Here is a 21,626-nt window from a genome sequence, read left to right as displayed (position 1 = left end):
CTACCTCAATCAGGGGTATTCAACTAAAATTCAAAGAGGTCCAGTTAGGGAATATCTCTTTGTCTTTTCAGATGTAACTTCCCTCTAACTCGCTCATCTGTCTGATCTGTATAGTCATAATGTTTACTGCCTGGAATGCACAGACTTGATTGGCTGAGTAGTATCACGGGGGATGGCTTAACTCGCAATTGGTCTGTAGTTTCCCTCATCTACAAAACCACTACAGTAAAGACTACAAAAGCTGCGCCGGTTAAAAACAAGCGCCTTGTCAGCTTTTAAATCAGAACCTTCTGTTTTGGCTGTAGGTCCAGGTCCACATGAGATGGCTTCTGGGTCCAGATACGGTATAGTATATGATATACTGAATTGAGTAATCATTGACCCATTCAAATAATACAGACCTTAAAGCTTCTGTGTGGAGTGTAAATGTTGATGCTTCTATCATTACAGTTGTTATGAAACTACCTTTGGGGGTAATGGGACATACAACTTCTTAAACAGCACACTGGAGGAAAAAAAAACTTCTTTTTTTTTTACATTTTACACTGCAAATATTCTCTGAATGATATATTTGACTGTAAGAAGAAAGCAAGATGAAGGTTTTGTTATAAAAACTACTTACACATGTCCAGGATGAAAGGGTACCACTTCCTCCACAGGGGTTGCCAAAATCAACACCAATCCAAAGTTCCTCACAGGAGCTTTAAAAGAAATGTTCATATGATTAATTTAAGTGTGACAGTGAGTATCATAATTGTCCCTTGAAACCCAGCAACATGCCATCATATTACATGAGCCCCAAAAACATTCTTATGCTTTTCTAGGCAACATAATATTGCTGATGTACATGTCCCACCTTTTTCATTGTTATTCTGTTGTTATTTCAGCTCAGCCAGAGACCCACCACTCTCCGAGTTCAAAGGATCTGACTCAGTCTCACTTCAGACAGATTTTCTCCTGATTTCCAATCCCAGTTTGTCTCTAAATCCCAGCATTCACTGGGGGGGAGATGAAGGATAAGAGCAGCTGTAGGGGATCCAATTTTAAATAATGAAGATCAAAATATATGAAACAACACATGAGGGGAGCTGCGTCCCAGCAGTAAACTTAACGTCATACATCCCCCACATTTCAGCTGCAGATGGTAAAAGCAGAAAAGAGAGAGAGGGAAAACAAGAGTGATGAAACAAGATTACAATTTTTGTGTTATGTGTGTGTGCGTGCGTGCATAGAAAAGCATAGTAGAGACAAGAAGTGTGTCAGAGATGTTTAAGCAGCAGGATTTGATAGACTGTTTCTTAATGAGCTGTGTGTCTACAGCTTAACTTGTGCATGAGAACTTTAGTTCCACTCCAGCAGCTCTGGAGAAAAACTGACTGAGAATGGACAAGGATCATGAAGCATATCAGCTTTCATGATGATATCTGCCTGAGCTGTCCCAGTGTGCAAGGTGTAGAGTGCTGCAAAAACAGAGCCTTACCATCACACAACAAGTTTTATTTCTGCTCTGTGCTCTCAGGGGCATTTGTAAATCCAATCATGACTACGACGTTCCACATAGGATGAAAAGAGAAACTCACCGAGCATGAAACTCACCAGCAAATAGGATAAAGAGTATAAATAACACTTCTTCCCAATTGTTTTGGTACGCTAGGTATGTATCCTATTCAGTCTCTTATTAAGGACTTCAGTGACAGTATACAGAGTATGCTATTTGGTTTATCAAATCTAAAACCAGGACTGATTGAGCATCATTTTTATTTACACTCAACCCTCAATCAGTTTTTATATCTACCTCTCTTTGGGCACTACTTTTGTACGTTATCTTTTTTCTAATCAAAAGGAAGGTTGTCATTTTAAAAACCTGTGTGAAAAGTAGATTTGTTGTGATTTGAAAAAAGTTTAACTTTGTCACAGTTTTCTTCATTGAAATGAAATACAAGTTTAGCGTCACCAGGGAAAACATACATTAACAAACACTCAATAAAAGAAAGGGCACATATCTGTACTTACAAAGGTTCTTAAGCTGGTCTACAGTCCTTTCTCCATTGAAAAATCATTTAAGTTTGACACTGATAAAAGCTCAAATGCCAAAGCACTAGAGGTGTAAACATTCACTGATCTGAAATGGTGACCAAGCCCAATGTTAAAGATCAGAGTGCACAGGTCTACAGCACCCTGGATCAGTAAATTGCCATACTAACCAACTTTAAGCAGTCAATGGACTGGTTAAAGTCAACTGTTCAAAGTTGTGATCCAACTTACTGAGATATTCCTGTGTTATTTCTGCATACTGTGCTCAGCATCCACAATCTCGCAAGAATCAGACATTGACCTTTTACCTTTGACAAGAGTAACGTGAGCTTAGGTGGCTGGACAGGTAGTGTTGGTTAGCTCACAAACATTTGAAATCGGAGAAGCTATAAGCAGTCGCCACCTCAGAAACAAGTCATGGATATAATATGAAGAAAAGAAAACTTCCCAAACTCTCCGGTCTGTACGCTTTGCAAAAAAGAAAGTTTACAACCTTAACTCAGTAAAGTCTTAGTATATCACTACATCTACAACCCGTTTTGTTGCTAATATTTAAGACCGTGCTGTGTCATTTGGAGGGATGGCATTGTGTCTTGGTTTATGTGTTAAATGAGTTACAAGATACTGAGCAGACAGCATTTCACATAGTATCACAGAAATGTTTCTCAAATAAAAACAAACTAAAGCATGATGTTTTAAACGAAGAGCAAGTGGCAATAACAACTAATACCTAGCCTTGAGCAATTCATATGTTAATATCAGAGGAGTTATAGGAGAAAATACAATGTATTGAATTGTTTTCATCATTACAGTTCCACACCGCAGCGTTGCTCTCCTGTCAAATGTGACACAATGAGCTCTACTGTTTGATTCCATCCACTTTTATTCTTTAATTGACTTTTATTTTTGCCACTTGGGGGAAATACTTCTTTTTAAGTGCTAGCATGGCTTTGCAAAGCCTATAAAAGCAGATATACAGTAGAGCCAAGATTTATGTGTTAGTTACAACACATTTTCAGGTTTTTCCACCCAGCTACTGGTCATAGTGAGACACCTGAGCATGGGTACATAACTAAGACTTCAATTTATCTAGTCTTTTGTCTCTTGGGAAATTGAACTTAAGGATAATTCTGAAAGGCACATATCCTTATTTTCTTTCTCAGTTATATTACACAAAAAAATTACTTTGGATTCAATTGAACCAAATCAAATCGCACTGGATTGAATCAAATTGCACATTTTAATGAAAAGTAATGAACACCCCAACAAAGCAAAAATTCAACTCCAACTATGCTAAATAGCTTCTTAATTGTTGTCATAATTGAACAAAAGTGACATCTCGGTTCCAGATAACCAAAGGGTTTTGGCCTTAAACAGCAGGATTATCCTCTTTAAGAGCACATTTACTGCATTATCCAGGCAGCACAGAAGGAACCGCTGTGAATCTTCGTGCAGGAATGAGACTTTTATTTGAATGCTTGTTACATTGTTTAGTGCTGTTGGTATTTTATGTGTTCGCTGATTTTATGTACCTGTGGGAGCTTTAAAAGTATACAAATCAGGACTGTGCAGCAGGGCTCTCAGGTTAAATAGAGAGAGGGAATCTAGGTTGTAAAACAACAGGATTGGGAGCAGGGCAGAGGTTACTTCATCTCATGATCCAAGTGGGAAAATGGTGAATGATTGGTTAGTACGAGAGAAGCAGGAAAGAATGCTGATTGGTTCTGAACCAACCAAGTCCTGGAAAAAGGAGGGAGGTGCTGGGACGGCCAGTGAGGTAATAAAGTTTGGAAGTTGGGTTATTGTTCAGCTCTGGACTCTGCAGACCTCAGTGCTGATTATTGTAAATAGTCTTGTACTGAAGAGACTGACATCTTGGGTTATTTCCCTACAAGATATAGACTGACGATGATGGACGAGGAGCTGTCCGTGGTGCTGAAAGCTACAGTTGATTAACTAGCTGACTTTTGTCTTTAGTTTAAAAATAGGGAAAGAAGCATTTTCAAACTGATGAAATTTACCTGAGAAAAAAATCTTAAAATATATATACCTCTGCAGTACCCAGCGCTGAAGTGTATAATCAAATAACTGATGTTCAGAACATAGAAAACACATAACTGAATAAGATTTTCCTGGAAAAATGTGATCAAATAAACGGTCTAAAATTTCTGGTCAAAGTAACGGGACAGATCCTCAGACACGAAAAGAAAGAATACAAGAAAGACAGAATTGCATGAATTTAAAAGAGAGGGCAAAGTCTGTCTAAGAGCATGACATCATGTATTTCTTTAACAAGTCAGACTAGATGCAGACAGTGAGGCAGACATAAGGTTATGGCCAAGGACACAGAAGCTAGCTGTGAATAGGTAAAGATGATTAAAAGATTTGATAAGTAGTATAAACCAAGCAGGAAGAGAAACATTAACAGCTCTTAAAGCACTAGACTTAGCTGCTCATGTTGTGTTCAGGGTTCTAAAGACTCCTGAGACCCTCCAGAGGAGCAGAAGACGCAGACGAGGAGAAAACGGTTTAGTGTTATAAGGCAGCAATGACACAGAGAGGTTATCTTCTTACAGCAGCCCACTGTTTGAGAGCACACAACAGAAAGAGAGATGCACTGCAATGCAGCATCGCACATAAAAAAAAAAACCTGCTGGGCCTCCCTCTTGTGTAGCAGAGAAGAGGCAACAAGCAAGGTGACAGAGGTTTCTGGACGAGGTCAGTTAAAGGAGAGCAATGCTCAGGAGGAGATTCCCCCCTGGGACTTGGACCCAAAAACAACAGCACCCCAGGGTGGGATGGCTGACACAATGTCAGAGCTATTACCTGCAGTGAAGCAGAACAGCTCCCCACTTTACCTTCTGCACAAATTACCAACTTGATGTGCTATTTTCTCCCATCAGGAAGTTTATTATTTGTTTCTTTCATTTCGTTTCCTTCATTTTCCTGAATGATTACGCTTTAATGAGTTAAATTGATTCTCCAAAAGAGTTTGTGCCTCAAAGAAAGTAGCACAGAAAGAAGGAAGAGCTAATTCTGGGTTTAATAAAACCTTCAAATTTGGCTTTTTTTCATAAGTTAAAATACAACTTGCAGAATCTTGCAACCATTTGTTGTGGTTGAGTTGTCTGCTATACTTGCATGCTGATCAAGCAACCTGAGACACTGTAAGCCCTCTAAAAAGGAGTAGTATGCACTTTTGTACGCACTTTCTTTATGGAGTGAATACAATCTGAATCAGCAAAATATATTAAGAGACAGGCTGTATCAGTCAAAATAAAATGAACTGTGTGGTGTTTGACACAGCCTTCTTTCTGCATGTACAGAAGTTTTGAATAGGCCTACTAGCTGTGAGCTGGCTTTGGCTGTAGTAGGAAAACAATCCATGAGGAGAGCAAAAATAGGCGGAACATCTGTCCTTGCAATTAGTTGCTTATGTTCCAACTGTGACTACTAGTAAACGATTTTAAGTCCTTCATTTACAACGAGGTGTTATTTCTCTTTACATTTATAAAGGGATATACTCTATGTAAACACTGCTGCAAATTGCAGACAGAATTTCAAACTAACAAACAAGCACATAGGCACAAAAAAGGACCTCAATTATATCCTGAGTATAGTCATACTGCTAGCCACTATAGCTTACAGCTCTGCGAGCTATCAATTGAACGAACCCAAACAAACACACCTCAGTAACTTTGTAGCGCTTTAGCCTTTAACATCATAAAAATCAAAAACACAACACTTACAGAAAACAGTTTCCACGGCAATTATGTTGTGATGGGAGAAGAAGCAGCAGTCTGACTTTTGACTTCACAGCACTCCATCGGCACTTAGGGAAATTAACTCTTTACATGAAAGTGCCATTAAATGACCAGGTGGGGGCAGTATAAAATACAAGCTTAACTATTAAATGTACTTGTTCAGGTGTTCATAAACCTGTTGCTGATCATCTGATAACAATAAGCTTTAATTTACATCATCCAAGTAAAAATAATTAAAGCTTAGAATGCAAACCACACATATTTGCCTATCTCTAATACCAATTTTAGCAACTACTTACATTATAATGCCAGAGAACAGTTTCATCGTTGTGTCCTTGTCTTTTATGATAGCAATGGAATAGGCAACCTTGTTTAAAAACCCCATTAAATTTATTCTTTATTTTTGTGCCTGCAGGACCACTGGAGGAAAAAAAACAGTGTGGGCACAGTTTTGTTTTTCTGTGAATCACAGCTCTATTTGGATTTGGTGCTGTTGAGGAAAGATAAACACTGGTCATTGAAATGTTCCAGCCATGAGTCACAGGCTATACAGGTCAGATTTTTTACTTTTTTTTTTCCAAGTTTTTATTTATTATTTTTTCAATTGACACACAACAAGCCCACATACAGGAGATGTATTCCCTTTACACTTATATTTATATCATTAATGAGACAATTTCCTATATCTAAAATCTTTGTCACTACATTCTTATCATCTTATTTATTTCACAATATACATTCACTGGTTATAATGTACATTACACAAGTGTATTCAAGGTCAAATTGAACTGAAATTAATAAATCAAATCAAATCAAATCAAAACAATTAATACAATTCAAGAGGTGATTAGAGCTCAGGCATCACCTGTATCACTGGTGCCCATGTACTGAAAGATTTCTTTCTTTTTTATTTGCTTATTTTCTACCGAGGTAGGGTGGATAGGCAAATGCACAAACATGTGTCTTTTTTTGGTTTTAGGGATGATCCAAAAAAAAAGGTATGGAGACATGTTCAGTCATATCTGCCTGGATAAGACACTGGGTCTTCTCCCCCCACAGTAAAGAGGAAATTCTGTTAGTGAACACAATGGTGGGCTTACAGCTGCCTTTGAGTGGGAGGAAATAGATTACCCTTATCAAGGTTTTCTCAGAGGAAAGATGCAGCCCTGAAAGCTAATTACACACCAGCTCTGTAAAACCCACTGATCCTTTACTCTTTATTATCTCTGAACTTTGATGACAGGTAAGTACGAAAAAATGTTTCAAGCTGCTCTACTTTGTGAGCAGTCATATCATGTAGTATGTAGTTATGTGTTGTGTAAAAAGATGTGTCTACAAAGTCTTCTACAGGTGAAAGAGAGCTGGTTCAGTACGGTAGCACCAAAATAATGCTTGACACATCTCCACTGACTCCCTCAATTCTGAGTCATATTAGAAAATTCTGTCAGTCTGGGTCTGTCTCTTTTTCTGCTCAACAAATCACTCCACAATCCTTTAAACATCTGACACTGACTGGGTCAGACTGCCAATTATGCTGACTGTTCTCCTTCTCTGTCTATCACTCTATCTCCATATGTCTTCTCTTCATTTCTCTTTTTTGTGCAGGTCAAGATAATCTATGAAGAGTGCCCTCTGCCTCATACAGAGACATTCAATCCATGAGGTGAATTCTTGGCATGCCTGATCAAAAATGTATTACTATTCCAGAAGGAGGCGTTTCATATTCAACTGGCTGTTTCTCCAAGGTCCAACTCATCCTGATCCTTTAGGCAAGAAAAGTAAAATAAGAGAAGAATGAATTGGTATGTGCACAAGACTTAACAACTGAAATGATTTGCATCACCACAAACAAGCAACTCTCAAAATTCAAGTAGTTTAATGGGGAAGATTGATTCCTCTGTAAAATCTTGACTTTGTCTTGAAAAAAGAAACCAAATTTAAATTTTGTATGTAAATCTTGCTCAAAGCAAAAGCTTTGAAAGCTCAAAACAGCTTATTTTCAGACTTCCCATAGTTTCCAGGAGGAGTTCTATGACAGCAGGGAGACAGAATCAGTTCCTGTTGTTTTACCATCAGGGAGGAGAAATCTCCTCTCGCTCAAGATGCAGGAGATGTTTGGTTTTGTTTATTCACATCTGAGCCCTGCTGCACACAGCTGAGCCACACAGGAAATCCAGTCTCCTCTCCTGTTTACCTGCAGAAACTTGTTCTGAAAAAGTTTTGCAAATCAGCTTGTGCAGTTGAGTTTCCACACCTCACTGTTCAACCAGGTGAGAGTAATAGAAAGAAGGGCTTATAGAGGTCTTTGGGGATACAGACTATCCCACTAATGGGGTCCAGACACTGTTGCAGATAGAGGAAGAAATAAGAAGATCCCAGTTGAAAATCTGGATGGATTAGATGAAGAGCATTCATCCAGGTGTGGAGGAGGCTTAAAGGCTGGTTCTGATGAATCAGCCTATCTTACATTTTCACTTTTCATTTTATTGACTGTTTGTAGCTTAAAACTTGAATTGCACTGCATCTAATTTTGCTGTATGAGCAGTATGGGGACCATGGGAGATGTATTCATTGTAAAAGAAAGCTAAGATTCTTAGATCTGTGGGTATTCTTATTAAAAATAAAATGGATATAACAAGTTCCAAATGTACCAACACATTATGTTGTTGAATTTTCAGTTGTAGGACTTTAGACCCTTGCTTTTTGTTTGTCATTTGGTATTTTGGGCTTAACTAAATCTTGAGTTATTTTTGTCTAAAACTGGGTCCTCTGTTGTTATGTGTTTTACTAAATCGGGACAATCATCATGCATGACACACATTTCTTTTAATGACGCTAACTTTTTTGACACAGACTAAGGCTATACATTCTGACCCTCAGCCATCCCTTAGTTTAGGAAATCAGGAAGCGATGCATCAATAATGTTGTGGATGGCAAGCAGAAACAAACCCCCTTGAGCAGAATGGATAAGACGAGAGTCCTTTGAATGTCAAGTTCAGCTTGAAGACGCTGCCAGATGGTAATCTTGGAAGACCCAAAGATTTTTTAAAGTTTTTTACTGTCCATTTGAACTGAGTTCCTACCACAGTATGTTGAGCCTCAAATACCACTTGCTGGTCAAACTAACAGCTGACACAGAGAGCCTTCCTCCCCCATGCCAAGGGCGGACCACAATGAAGAATTTGTGACAGAGGCTCCCGGACAACTCGACAAGCAAGGAACTTAGAAAGTGATAGCTGTATGGATGGCAACAGCTTTCATATTAGCATTGGCCGATTAATACTGTGGAGGATAAGGGTCTGCTCGAAATAATTTGCATAACATCTGAAGACTTCATGTATGGATTATTTTCTGGAGTCACCATTGTATCAAAGATCGTGTGATTCCTAAATCAAAACACTGATAAGATTTACTTTACATTGTCAATGTGGACTTTAATATTGTTAAGATTATTTTTTTTAAATGACACTTTATTCAAATTAATTGCTATCAGCTATGGATATTCTGCAATAAACTGTGATTAATTGTGGAAATTCTGTGATTAGTCACAATTTTTAAAATGTATTGTTGACAGCCCAAGCAACAACACTTTAAACAAAATAATGAACTTCCTGGTTGAAAACTATTGGGGATACAAAATAATAATGTAGAAATGCAACCTAACAAGATATGTTTCACTTGTCTTGTCATTTTAGGGCATTTTAATGCTGAAATGTTGCAAATTACAGTACATCCCTAATTAATTTAACATAGTTGTCCAGTTGTTTGATCTAAAGAGCCCATGTGGGATACATAATCAGCTTCATTAAACAGCTCTTTTCTGTGTTTCTGCATGTTCGTCTAATTTATGTTGAATGAAAAGAAAATGGTCTGCACAGCGCACGGTCCTCAGGTACACTCAATGTGAATGATCTCAATATGAAACAACCTCATTGCATATGATGACTGTTGACTGTGACTAATGTCTCTCTAATGAACCTTTTTGAGCTTTTAACCCAACACATACCAGTGGCGTATGCAGAAAGTCATTCATGGGTGGGCCTCAGTTTTTTTAACGCTAATACACACACATACATTTATATATATATTTCTACAATGACAAGGGGAGAGAACTTGCAGCCACCTGTCTATCTGAGTAAGCCTGTGCACACCCAGGCCCTGCCCTCGGATCCGCCTCTGACCCTTACCATCCTTAGAGATGTCTTGACAACTTAAGTAGGAAGAATTTCTTCAACCACTCTGAAATAAAACATTAAGTTCACAGATAGATAACAATGACTAAACTCTGTGTTCTGTGATTCAGAGTCCATTTTTATCTGTGCTTGACTTAACACTATCTGTACTCTGGCCCATTTGAGTCTTTGAGGTATATTTTTCAACTTCCCTCCCACTTTCCGCTCACTGAAATGTTTCTCCTGTTTGATCAAAGTGTTTTTTTTTCTCAATTCCTTCTAAAGTCTCATCTTCTAACCAGTCATCCTCCTCTTTATTTTCCTCTATTCATCTTAAACTCTTTCTCTGTCTTTGTCAGAATGTTTCATTTTTCTTTCCCAAAAACAACATTTGCTCTGACTTGAAGCCTCTTCCCTCTTCTTCTCTTCACTTCCCTCAAAGCTTTAAAAATGGAAGTACACCACTAGTTAATTCTATGCACTTTTTCATCCTTTGACATTTGATTACTCTTACGGCCCTGACTCTCCCACTCCTGCTCTGCCTCATCTCTCTGTAGACTTCACATCGAGGCTCAGGATGGGTCTCAAAGCACCCTTCTGCTGTTTCCCCGGGTGTGACCCAAATTGTTTTGGACAGGCACGTCACGGCTGCTTGTGCCCGAGGTCCTTTTGTTGGGCAATGATTTAGAAAGCTGGAGTTGAAAAGATTCACACATGCATTCAGGCACACACAGATACAAGGATACAACACAGCCTGTTAACCGTCTCTGCATGAGCTGTGCAGCAGGGTCAGGCAGGTTTACATATACAATGCTAGATACACAAACAGCATGAAAACCTTTACAGGTAGAGTGGAGGGGAGTCACAGGTTCAACTGTTAGAGCTGAATAGAATAATCGTCCTTTTGTCGAAAACATCTTTTGATATTAAAATACTTTTTAATTCAGTTTAAATTCTAGATTTTCTTCAGAATGAACACAGAGCCAAACCCCATAGCTTTATTTAGGAGAGTATTGAGCAGAATAAGAAGGTTTTTTGATGCATAGAGAGGAGGTAAGAAAAGAGTAGGAAGTATTGACCAGGTGAAGATTTGAGTCTGTCAGGAACTGTGATGCACTTTGAATACCTCATGTGTTAGTCGGATATAAAGGCAGCGGTAAACCCTACCTGCGGCAACATCTTAGATCTTGCATATTCTTTCATCGCACTCTGAGAAATAACTTTGCACACACGTACAAACACACAGAGGGTGTGAAAATCTAATCCCCACCACCTGTTACCAGAGCAGCCACCTGTGAAGATGCCTTCCTCCTGCCCTCATCTCTTTCTACAGCAAAAACAAATGAATCACTGGTGAAGGGAAGAGCGAGAGAAGGAGAAAAGGGACGCAAACAAATGAAATGTAGCCAGCAGTGCCAGGTTGGCAGCTTATCAGCATCTCACATCTTCAGAACAACACATGAGGCTGGAAGAAGACTCATGCTGCTGGACACAACATATGATAATCCAGCAACTGTTGCAACAACACAGATAAACTAGTGAGAATACTGCACAATAAGAAGACACTGTAGTAGCTAACAAAGGTGGAAAGGGTCAACTGTACTGATCCGAGTAGAAGACAACACTGTTTATAAGAAGACCAATTTTTGAAGAGCAAATCTTGCCTTTAAAGACAAAATGTTTTGTGTGAAATGATAATAAAATTGACATCTTGAATACAGTGAACATAGTTTTTATTTTCAACTCCTTTTAGATAAAAAAAAAAGACCTAAAAGTCCATAAATTGATTTGTCAAATAAAAATAAAAATCACGTATCGGCATTTAAAAACCAAAGTTAAATAACCTGCAGTATCCTTTATTCACTTTTCATTAACATACTCACCTGCACATTTTAAGACTGTCTTTACTTTCTTATTATCCTTGGACATTATATTTTGTGGCACAGTATTTCCAGACTGTTTGACAGTTGTATAACATCTCTAAATTCCCTTTCTTAAAAAGAGGGAATAATAACCCTGCCTCAGTTTTTGGTGAACTGGTCTTACTATTGTGCAACTTTACCCTGTCACCATGTTTCGCCAGGCCTTTCCAAAACTGCCCCCACACTCTCTCCATGGTTTTGGACACCGCTCAGAGTGAGTGTTGTCCAAAATCTTTGACAATATGGACCCACAGCACGGAGCCAAGATGCCCAGAGACGTGTCACACACTTCAGCTGCTTCACTCCTTGTCTTAAATTGAGGAGTCTTTTTGATGAAACCAACACTCCATGATGTTTATTTACTTCATAGTACATCACTATTTGCTTCGAATGCATGACTTTCTCATAACGACGGAGAAAAATTGATAAGAAGTGGTGCTTATTATATCAGCCATATCTGGGCTGCCAGTTATCACATCATGCTTTGCACAGAGAAAGCACTCATTTTAAAATAGTTCATCTTCTGGAATGCCGCCACACTTGTTGATTTATCTTCTCTATCACTGACCAATCAAAATCCAGAAGGGGCGGGACCTCTAACATTAACCTTGTTAACAAGAATGGTTGAGGTCTGTTGGGAGGAGAACCTAACTACACTCACTCACACGCAATTTCCAGATCTAGAGCTTCTGCTGATGCCATGAGACGAATTCCAGTAATCAATTTTACATTTTCTTTATCAAATTCTGTTGAATGAAGGCAAATACTAAGCATACAGAGCAATCTAAAAGAAACTTGTCAGTCATTCCTGAGAGACGCAGAAGTGTTGCAGGACAACTATTGTAACCAAAAGCCACTGTAAGAGCCAGTGAGAAGCGCTCTGGAATTGGGGATAGTTGGGTCTTCGATGGCAAATAACATTGTCAGTGGACACAGGCCCTAAAGGTCTGGGGACCATTAGTAATTAACTTTTCAACCTGGGGGACAACCCCCCCTTACTGATTTATTTTACATTGCCGTTATGGTACTTACATGTAAAGTATGCATTTCATAAATATTTATACCATTCAAGCAGCTAGACTCTTCTATAACTGCTTATGAATCCACAAGGTTTAAAACTTGGATTTTCTTTTCTGTGGAGTAGACCAAAACCAACTCTTTGATAACTCAACCGATATTTTTTTTTTTCAAAAACAAGCCAAGCTGATACAAAGTAACAAATCACTACAAACAGTGGTCACAAGTGTAGTAAATAGAAGGGTTTGCTGCTCTTTAAGAGCAACAAGTTATCAGAGAATGTAATGGTGGAGTTACAGATCAAAGTGCAGTAAAACAGCCTATAACTAAAGAAAGCAAAGAGGTTAAACGAGAGCTACATTACAGCATCACCCTGCAGGGATGTGACTTGCTGGAGAGGTGAGATTGTAACAGAAAGGTCACCAATTTCAATCACCATTCAATCGCTTTGGAAAGTAGCTGCTGCATCCTACAGTGGAGGTGTTACTGTAAGTCATACAAGTAATGATTCTATCCATAGTAGTAGGAGCCATGAGAGTGGGCTTATTGGGTAATAAAATGTAAGTAATGTGAAGGACAAAAGGGAGCCTCTTACTGGGAGGTCACCGCTGCCCTTCAAAGTATGTAAGTGCTGTGATCCAGTTATTATAATAATCTTTTTTTTTATTAATCACCTTTTTAATCTACTTTAGGATTGTGTTTTTGATGACTGGAGGAATATAAGAAGATAGAATAAATTCTGATCTGTTTTAAGCTGATAATAGATGCTCAGTGGTGCTCTTGAGCCAATTTTAAGCCACGCTTGTATATATGGTTAGTCACAGATAAAAGGATAGTTTGCTTGTCACTGAAAAGGTCAGCTTACAATGTAAAATGAAGCACTTCCCACAGTCCATTCTTTATCTGTGATGTGATAGCCGGAGCACAAAGCTGCCACACTGAATCCTAAACCCTTATTCCACTTTCCTCTATGTTGTAAGCACTGGTTTGTTTCTCTATGCTCACAAGTACCTGCTAAACAGAAGCTATTGATCTGTGCCACAGGTCAAATACCAAACAATGGAATTATGTTTCACTGAGATCAACTGAGAGTCAGGCAGAAAAAAAAAGCAATTACTTTTTTATACAGACAATAACACTGAGGTACGGCCTGGTTAAAAATGTGAGAGCAGGAATGAGAAGAACCTGGAAATCACTTGGAAGTTAACAGAAAGTTCTATTACATCAAAATGGAGAAACAACAGCTGTTACAGACAACAACCAATGCTGACTACTCACATTTTACACCTCTTGTACTCCCTAAAGGGGCCCTGCAAAGACTGGACTACACAGACATTGTACTCCCAAAGAAAAAGCAGGTACCTTATGCTACAATGCTACTTAACATCAGGATGTGGTACTCAATTAATATGAACATTTTAAGACAAGTAATATAAGTAGACAAGGGTCTTACATTAAAAATCACATATTCACAAAAGGAGAAGGCAAGTTATTTATAAATTTGTCTAATTTTGTTCTGCTATTTAGAATACATTTTAAAATACATTTTAAGAAATATTGTATTCATTTTTACTGGAGCCTGAAACTAAATGTTTCAAATTGTTATACAGCAGAGCAGTCTAGATTAGAAAGTCATACTCCAGACAAAAAAGGGTTTTCTAAGAAGAGACGGTCCCACTGATTTTGGTGAAACATAAGGAATCATCATCATGTACACTAAACTCTTAAATGTGTCTTTTATGTGTTTTAAATTGCTGCCAAATGGTGACTATATGACACTATTATTTTGATTCGATTATCATTTTGATCTGGCTATTTTTAATGTATCAGGTATGAGGATATTTACATTTTCCATTTTTGTATTTTCTGTGACATTTTTAAAACATAAATTGTAAGAAAGCCCACAGGCAGCCACCACCAATGTTAAAAAGTTGTCTACAGCTCTCTGAAGTCACATCCATCACCTCCCATGCACTGCCCCGTGTGCACCCATAGTGTGCACCTGGAAGTCAGTATGGCGTTGGTAGTAAACCCACTTATATTCACTAGAGTGAGGGACTTTGGCGCAACAATATGGAAAGTTCTACAAGTTCTGAAGACACAAGGCTGAAACCGAACCTATACTGACAGTGGAAACTATAAAAATAAGTGGCTTTAGATTTTTAGACCATGCGTTTATTGTGGAGCGCAGTGTGGATAAGCTAAATTCGGTCAGTGTGTAGCTTGTTTTTAGCCACCACAAGAGCCTGTCGACGACTATATTGGACACTAAAAGGAGGACTTTATTTTCTCACAGTGAGGACAACAACAACTCGGTAGTCAAAGCATGCACTTGGACCCACAACTTCGTAATAGCATTCGACCTACATGCCAGGTATGGAGCTTCTTCTTCTTTTTTTTTGCATGTTGTCAGTGTTGTGTTTACTTGGTTGTGCGCCGCCGTGCCACAGTAATGTGCTGCTGTACTTTGATTGTGTGCGTGCCATTGCAGGTGTAATGTTATTCAAGAGGTTACAGGTCCTCCATTGATTCCTCTCTGCTTGCTTACTGTGGCATTTTGATGTTCAATATGTGCAGCAGTAGGGCGAATGAACTGGCCAATCAGTGCTGAAGTCTTGCTCTTTTACAGCGTACAAATATGCCTTATTATATGCATCCCAGTAGCTATGGTAAACAGACTATAACTAAGTCATGATAAAGACCCTGAAGTTATGAGGAATGTAAAGAAATCCAGATAGGATGCATTATACCCTATAGCTTTTAAGTGCTGCATCTCTCATAATCTAAGGTCAACCTTGGGGTTAGCACTGAATTACTGATACTTTTCGTCTCATGGACTTTTCAAGCAATACTATTCTTCTTTAGGCAAGGCAGCTTTATTTGTATAGCGCATTTCATACACGAGGGCAACTCAATGTGCTTTATTAAAAACATTGGAAACATTCAGACAAGCATAAAACAGCTGATTTAAAATGACAAATATAATAAAACTGAAAAGAAAGGGAAAATTAGTAATATATTAAATGTAAATTAAAATTTGCATTTATAGTGAGTTAAAATAAGCTAAGATAGGAAGGCAGTGGCAAATAAAAAGGTCTTAATCTTTTATTTAAAAGAGGTGACAGTTAGAGCGGACCTGCAGCTTTCAGGGAGTGTGTTCCAGATATGTGGTGCATAAAGACTAAACGCTGCTTCACCATGTTTCGTTCTGACTCTAGGGACTGAAAGCAGACCAGTACCTGATGATCTCAGAGGTCGAGATGGTTCATAAAGTAGCAGCAGATCAGTAATGTATTTTGGGACTAAACCATTCAGTGCTTTATAAACCATCAGCAGGATTTTAAAGTCTATTCTCTGACAGACAGGAAGCCAGTGTAGAGATCTAAGAACTGGAGTGATGTGATCCTGCTGAGACATAACTCCTTTAATCCTTGATATATTCTTAAGGTGATAGTAGGCTGACTTTGTAATTGCCTTAATGTGGCTGATGAAAAGAAGGTCTGAGTCTATGACCACACCAAGGTTTCTTAAGTATGACTTGTCTTGATAAAGTGAATTTTGTTGTATTATTTAATTGACTATTGCTTTTCTAAATACAGCAGCTGCTATAAGTGTTGCATTTCCTTATTTGAGTAATTCTTATGAGCAAATCTGGCATAACAGCCACCAACATCCTGTCTGAGCTTTCTTGTTCCACACTGTCCTTCATCCTTTATGTATTTCAGCTTTGAACCCTCTATTTTCTTCATTTTTATCCGTCCTCAACAAAGATGGGTTTTTTTTTTGTATCACTCTGTTCTCGTTGACCTTAAGCTTTCTCCTTCTGTGTTTGTGTGCATGTTTTTTTTTAAAGTTTATTTCTGCAGCTGCCATGCATGTATGATTGAATGGGGTTTTGACCTTTACTCTGAATAAGGTGCTTGAGAAAATAGGTAAAGTAAATCATGGTCTATTTTAGCTAAGCTCGCAAGTGGCAATTAGTTTTGTGCCAGTGTGTCTTGTTTTCATTTTTGCAAACATTTTTCTTCTGTTGTGGTAGACCACCAGAATTACAGACAAGCTGGATTGTTATTTTGGAAGGTCATTTAGAGTAAAATGTTGTCTTGCAAAAATCTATCTCCAAATAGCAGTACAGCACTGAAAAGGTGCATGTGTATGTCCCAAAATGGTCTTAACAAAAGAAAATATTAAGGCACATGTGTATTATTTTATCTCAAGTCAGACTAGTTGTCGGCAGTCATTTTTGACAGTTGTATTTCATTGGATGATATGATCATTAGTTCAATCAATCAATCTTTATTTGTATAGCGCCAAATCACAACAAATGTCATCTCAAGACATTTTACAAACAGAGCAGGTCTAGACCGTACTCGGTTAAATTATTAACAAAGACCCATCATCAAGACAGGATATCATACAGTCCCCTCTTACTGACAGGACTCAGTCTGATCTCATCTTAATCCACCATGAGCATTGCACCTTGCAGTATTTAGCTTGTTACATCAACGAGGAAAAACTTCCTTTTAACAGGCAGAAACCTTGGGCAGAACTAGACTCATGTTAGACAGCCATCATGCCTCGACCGAGTTGGGTCTGGAAAGAGGGATAGAGGAGAATAAGAGATAGAGGGAGCGGTGATGGTGATGAGACAAGTAGCAGTAGCTGTTGCTGCTGGTGAGATAGAATCCCAGTGTCCTAGTTTCCCCAGCAGTCTAACCTATATCAGCATAACTAAGAGCTGATCCAAGCCTGAGCCAGCTCTAACTATAAGCTTTATCAAAAAGGAAAGTTTTAAGCCTACTCTTAAAAGTAGGGCGGTTGTCTGCCTTCCAGACCCTGACTGGTAGATGATTCCAAAGGAGAGTTGCCTGATAACTGAAGGCTCTACCTCCCATACTACTTTTAGAGACTTTAGGTATGACAAGCAGGCCTACATGTAAGGATGTAGTGCTCCAGTTATTTTATCATTTCACAAAATTCTGTATTAATTCACTTAAAGTGCAGTAGTATTAGCAGTCAAAAAACACATGTACTGAATTCAGATTTATTTTTAAGGCCATATCCATATAGCTTTTGGCATAGTCATGTGTGTTATTGTGTTGTTTAGTGGAGTTCAGTGGAAGTGGCATGCCTTATTTTACAGTACAGTGGGTCATCTTCTCCATATTCTCCTGAGCTGCTGATGTGCCAGTGGAAGGAAGGAGGAGAAGTGGGGGGGGGGAAAGCTAAGTTGTTGACAGCGCTTTAATGGGTGAGAGATGAGCGAAGAGGAGTGAGTGTAAAAAAATGAGATTGCTAGATTTGACAAACACTCCCCACACACCCAGTGAGAAAATAGGTGTTGTCAGCAACCTGGGTGTGGGGGTGGTGGTGGTGGTGGTGGTGGGGGATAATACTTGATTTGCATGATATTTGACAGCATCTGACCTGAGAAACCCTGCATACCTATATGCATTATGCTAAGGTTATTTACCGAGACAGGAAAAACAGAGGCAAGAGAAAGTTTTGATTCAATTACATTTTTAACTATTTGCCATGTAAAGGAAAAAATCAGATACAGATAAGGGGGCTGATTACTTTTTTTAACATGTTTGTATCCTGTAATGTGTATTTTATGTACACCAGAGGGCCAGGAAAGGATACGACTATGTGACAAAAGAGGTGTATCTGTAGATATAGATACATACACAGCAGGGATGTAATCAATGAATTGATTATCAATTCATTGATTGTTAAGAAATTACTCAAAACATGCAATTTTGTTTCCAATTTTCTGTCACGTGGAACAAGCAACATGTGGTCTCATATTTCATTCAGCTATCAGGGAGGTGTTTTAAGTTTTAAGCATGTTTCAATGTGAATCAGCTGGTTAATGGTGTTGCGTACAGCGGAGACACTCAGCTGGTGGCTGCGGCTGTGCGTCAGGGCTCCACATGCGCCTTCTTAAAGAGGATCAATGTGCAACTGCTTCCAACAATGACATGAACAGTAAGGTCCGTGTCCAGATTGCAGAGAATATTTTTATGAGCCTGATTGTTGATAATCAGCGTGTTTAACATGTTACCCGTATTCAATACCGTCAGTTATATGCTTTTTGTTGCTGTGGAAAATATAATTTAGGGGGAAAATTTTATTTGGTATTGTTTTTGACATAAGAATAACAATGTTGTTTTTATTGATTAATCGATAATTGATCGTTAACCTTTCCAAAAATCGACCAAGGAAAAATACTTAAAATTTACATCCCTAATACACAGTATATTCATATTCAACATTTACCTTGTCTAATATCAATCTTGTAAACACACAAAAAAACAATGGACAGTTGTGACTCTTAACTCGTCATTTATTGTTTTAAATGCTAATCAGATCACTCCTGCGCACATAATAATGTCTTTTTCATGCTTAAGTCTCCATCCAGCTACTGGGCCGACAACCGAGGCATACTAACTGGACTGACATCAGAAGTTCATAACCTGAAAACTGAGAATATGTGTAGAGATCACATGAAACAGGGCAGGCATACATCTGCAAGGTAATAGCTACTCAGGATACTGTTCCAAATATGCCAAGTCCATGATCTTCTACTTTAAAGGTACAGTGTGTATAAATTAGAATATTAAACAGTCAGATTAAATACTACACACTTATAACCTTATAAAAAGGTTGGTCATCTAGTGCTGTAAATTCAATGATTATTGTCAGTTGTCATAGATGTTTAGCTTTGGGTTGTCTCTCGTAACATTTCTGCAGTTCAGTCAGACAATTGACGGAATTTTAAGCTCAAGTTTATTATTACAGCATTCAGTATTGTTTGGCATATAGGCTCTGAACCTCATTACTCCTTGCAGAATAACCTATATGCAGACATTGAGGAGTAGGGAGCCTACAGGTGGATGCTGGGGAGGAGGTGGATTTGAAAGTTTGCATGCAGCACTGGAGTAGGACAGCAGTAGCACTTGCAAGGCAGAGGCAGAGACAGGAAGTATTGCAGCTTAAATAGACTGCCAAATGGGAGGATGTTGAGATCAGCTGATAGAAAGGATGACATGTCAGTATGAATCAGTGCAGCTCCAGTTGTCTGCCTGAACTAGCTTGCAGGTGGCGCTCCATTTTTCAAATGCCAGTTGATTGGGCACTATGGCCCTATGGTACTCACTGTTTTTTTGGTACTTACTGTTAGTTTTGGCTACTGCTGCTTCATATATCTTCACCACACCTTTGTTGCCATGAAGACTTCTCAGAGGACCAAAAAGAATTCTGTTAAACCTGATGACCTCTTTCGTATACTGTACTTGTAGCACATGTTTTGCAAGTTGCAATCCTGTTATTCTCCTCTGAAACAAACAGTGGTAATGCCATTTTTCTGTTGGTCCGCTTTTATGGTTACACTTAATCCTCACTGTATATAATTGTGGTTCCATACCACCCTTTGGCAGATTGAATTGGCCTTTAAATGAAGGAAACTTGTATTGGTTATTCTTATTGGATCAAATTGTCTTCTTAGAATAATTCAGAATGATGGACTATTCCCATTTATCAGTCCAACACATTTCTTGCATCTCTATTTATTTGGGAAATACATGCTATAGCCTACCCAGCTTAACTAAAGATACTTGGAGAAAGTGAGCCCTCTCACTTGATGGGGAAATACATGTTGATCTACATTACAAATCTTCTGAACAGAAGCCAACATCAGTATAGTGCTGTTGACACAGCCCAAATCAGGAAATGAATCCTGTTTCTCTTCACTCTCACTCATCCACTCTCTTAACTTAAACAGCCGAGTTCCCAGCAAACCAAACACATAATTATAGTTTCCATTGAACAAAGACAGGGAGGCATTAATTAGGCAGCGTTCAAGTTGGTAAAACACTTCTCGCTCACAGCATCACTTTCTTTCCCCTCCATCATCCAGCCTGAAAGTAATGAAGGAGAGAGTGAGAGGGAGATAAAGAGGCTTTTCTTCTGTGTTATTACCTAAATGTGCTTGATGGACATCAGGATTCATATTAATACTTTCTTATCAGAGAGTGATTAGAGAAGACACTTGAAGGCACACTACCAGTTTGCATGCGTGTCTGTGTGCGGAGTACTAATTTAATATAGATTTGATGAGCATGCTGTCTTATTATATTAATGTTGATTGATTATTGCAATAGAGAGCAGGATGAGCAAATGTCTGACCAACTTGTCCTCTTCATCCCGGCTTATTTGTACACAATCAAGGCGAAAGAAAAACACTTAAAGACAACACAGGGAAGCTTAATGCACCTACTTTTTTCCAGAAATTGTTACTGCAGGAGTTAGGAATGACAAAAAAGATAGAAAAAGGTTTGAGAGAATGTGAAAATCATCCTATCATTCCATTTAAATGACCTCAAAGGGTGGAAGAGGGGGATGCTGAACTTGAGCATATCGGACAGCTCTCCTCTTCCCTCTGATTAAAACTGCTCTAATAGCCTGCAAAGCCAGAATACCGATTGAGGCAAAATCAAATGGTGTGATCATCAACGCGGCCAAGGAGAGAAAACATTTTGTTAACCTGTGAGAGGAAGTGTTGTGGATTTACATAAACATCGTTGTAGTTGTTCTTGCAGTACGGAATTGTGAAAACTATGGATATTGGACGTCACTTTTTAAAAATCTTTTTTCAGCTTTTTAGTGATCGGCATTACAGGGTTAATGCAGTGTGCTTTTATGTATTGTCAGGAGTT

The 21,626-nt window shown here is 38.5% G+C and overlaps 1 protein-coding gene and 1 long non-coding RNA gene across 5 annotated transcripts in view; one reads left to right on the top strand and one right to left on the bottom strand.

The window, feature by feature from the left end:
• The window catches only part of spock1 (SPARC (osteonectin), cwcv and kazal like domains proteoglycan 1), a 152,681-nt gene extending 146,781 nt beyond the window's left edge, over window positions 1-5,900 (bottom strand). For both annotated transcript variants that reach the window (XM_034690196.1, XM_034690198.1), the window contains exons 1-3: window positions 5,784-5,900; window positions 857-998; window positions 623-701 (exon numbers count right to left, since the gene is read on the bottom strand). The gene's annotated coding sequence lies outside the window, so the exon portion shown is untranslated. The remainder of the gene's footprint in view (window positions 1-622; window positions 702-856; window positions 999-5,783) is intronic.
• Window positions 5,901-14,878: 8,978 nt separating this feature from the next.
• The window catches only part of LOC117816939, a 124,911-nt gene continuing 118,163 nt past the window's right edge, over window positions 14,879-21,626 (top strand). For all 3 annotated transcript variants that reach the window (XR_004632058.1, XR_004632057.1, XR_004632059.1), the window contains exon 1: window positions 14,879-15,283. This is a non-coding gene — a long non-coding RNA (uncharacterized LOC117816939). The remainder of the gene's footprint in view (window positions 15,284-21,626) is intronic.

The sequence above is a fragment of the Notolabrus celidotus genome, chromosome 8, assembly GCF_009762535.1.
Source record: "Notolabrus celidotus isolate fNotCel1 chromosome 8, fNotCel1.pri, whole genome shotgun sequence".
Lineage (NCBI taxonomy): Eukaryota > Metazoa > Chordata > Actinopteri > Labriformes > Labridae > Notolabrus > Notolabrus celidotus.
This window is presented reverse-complemented; position numbering and strand designations above follow the sequence as displayed.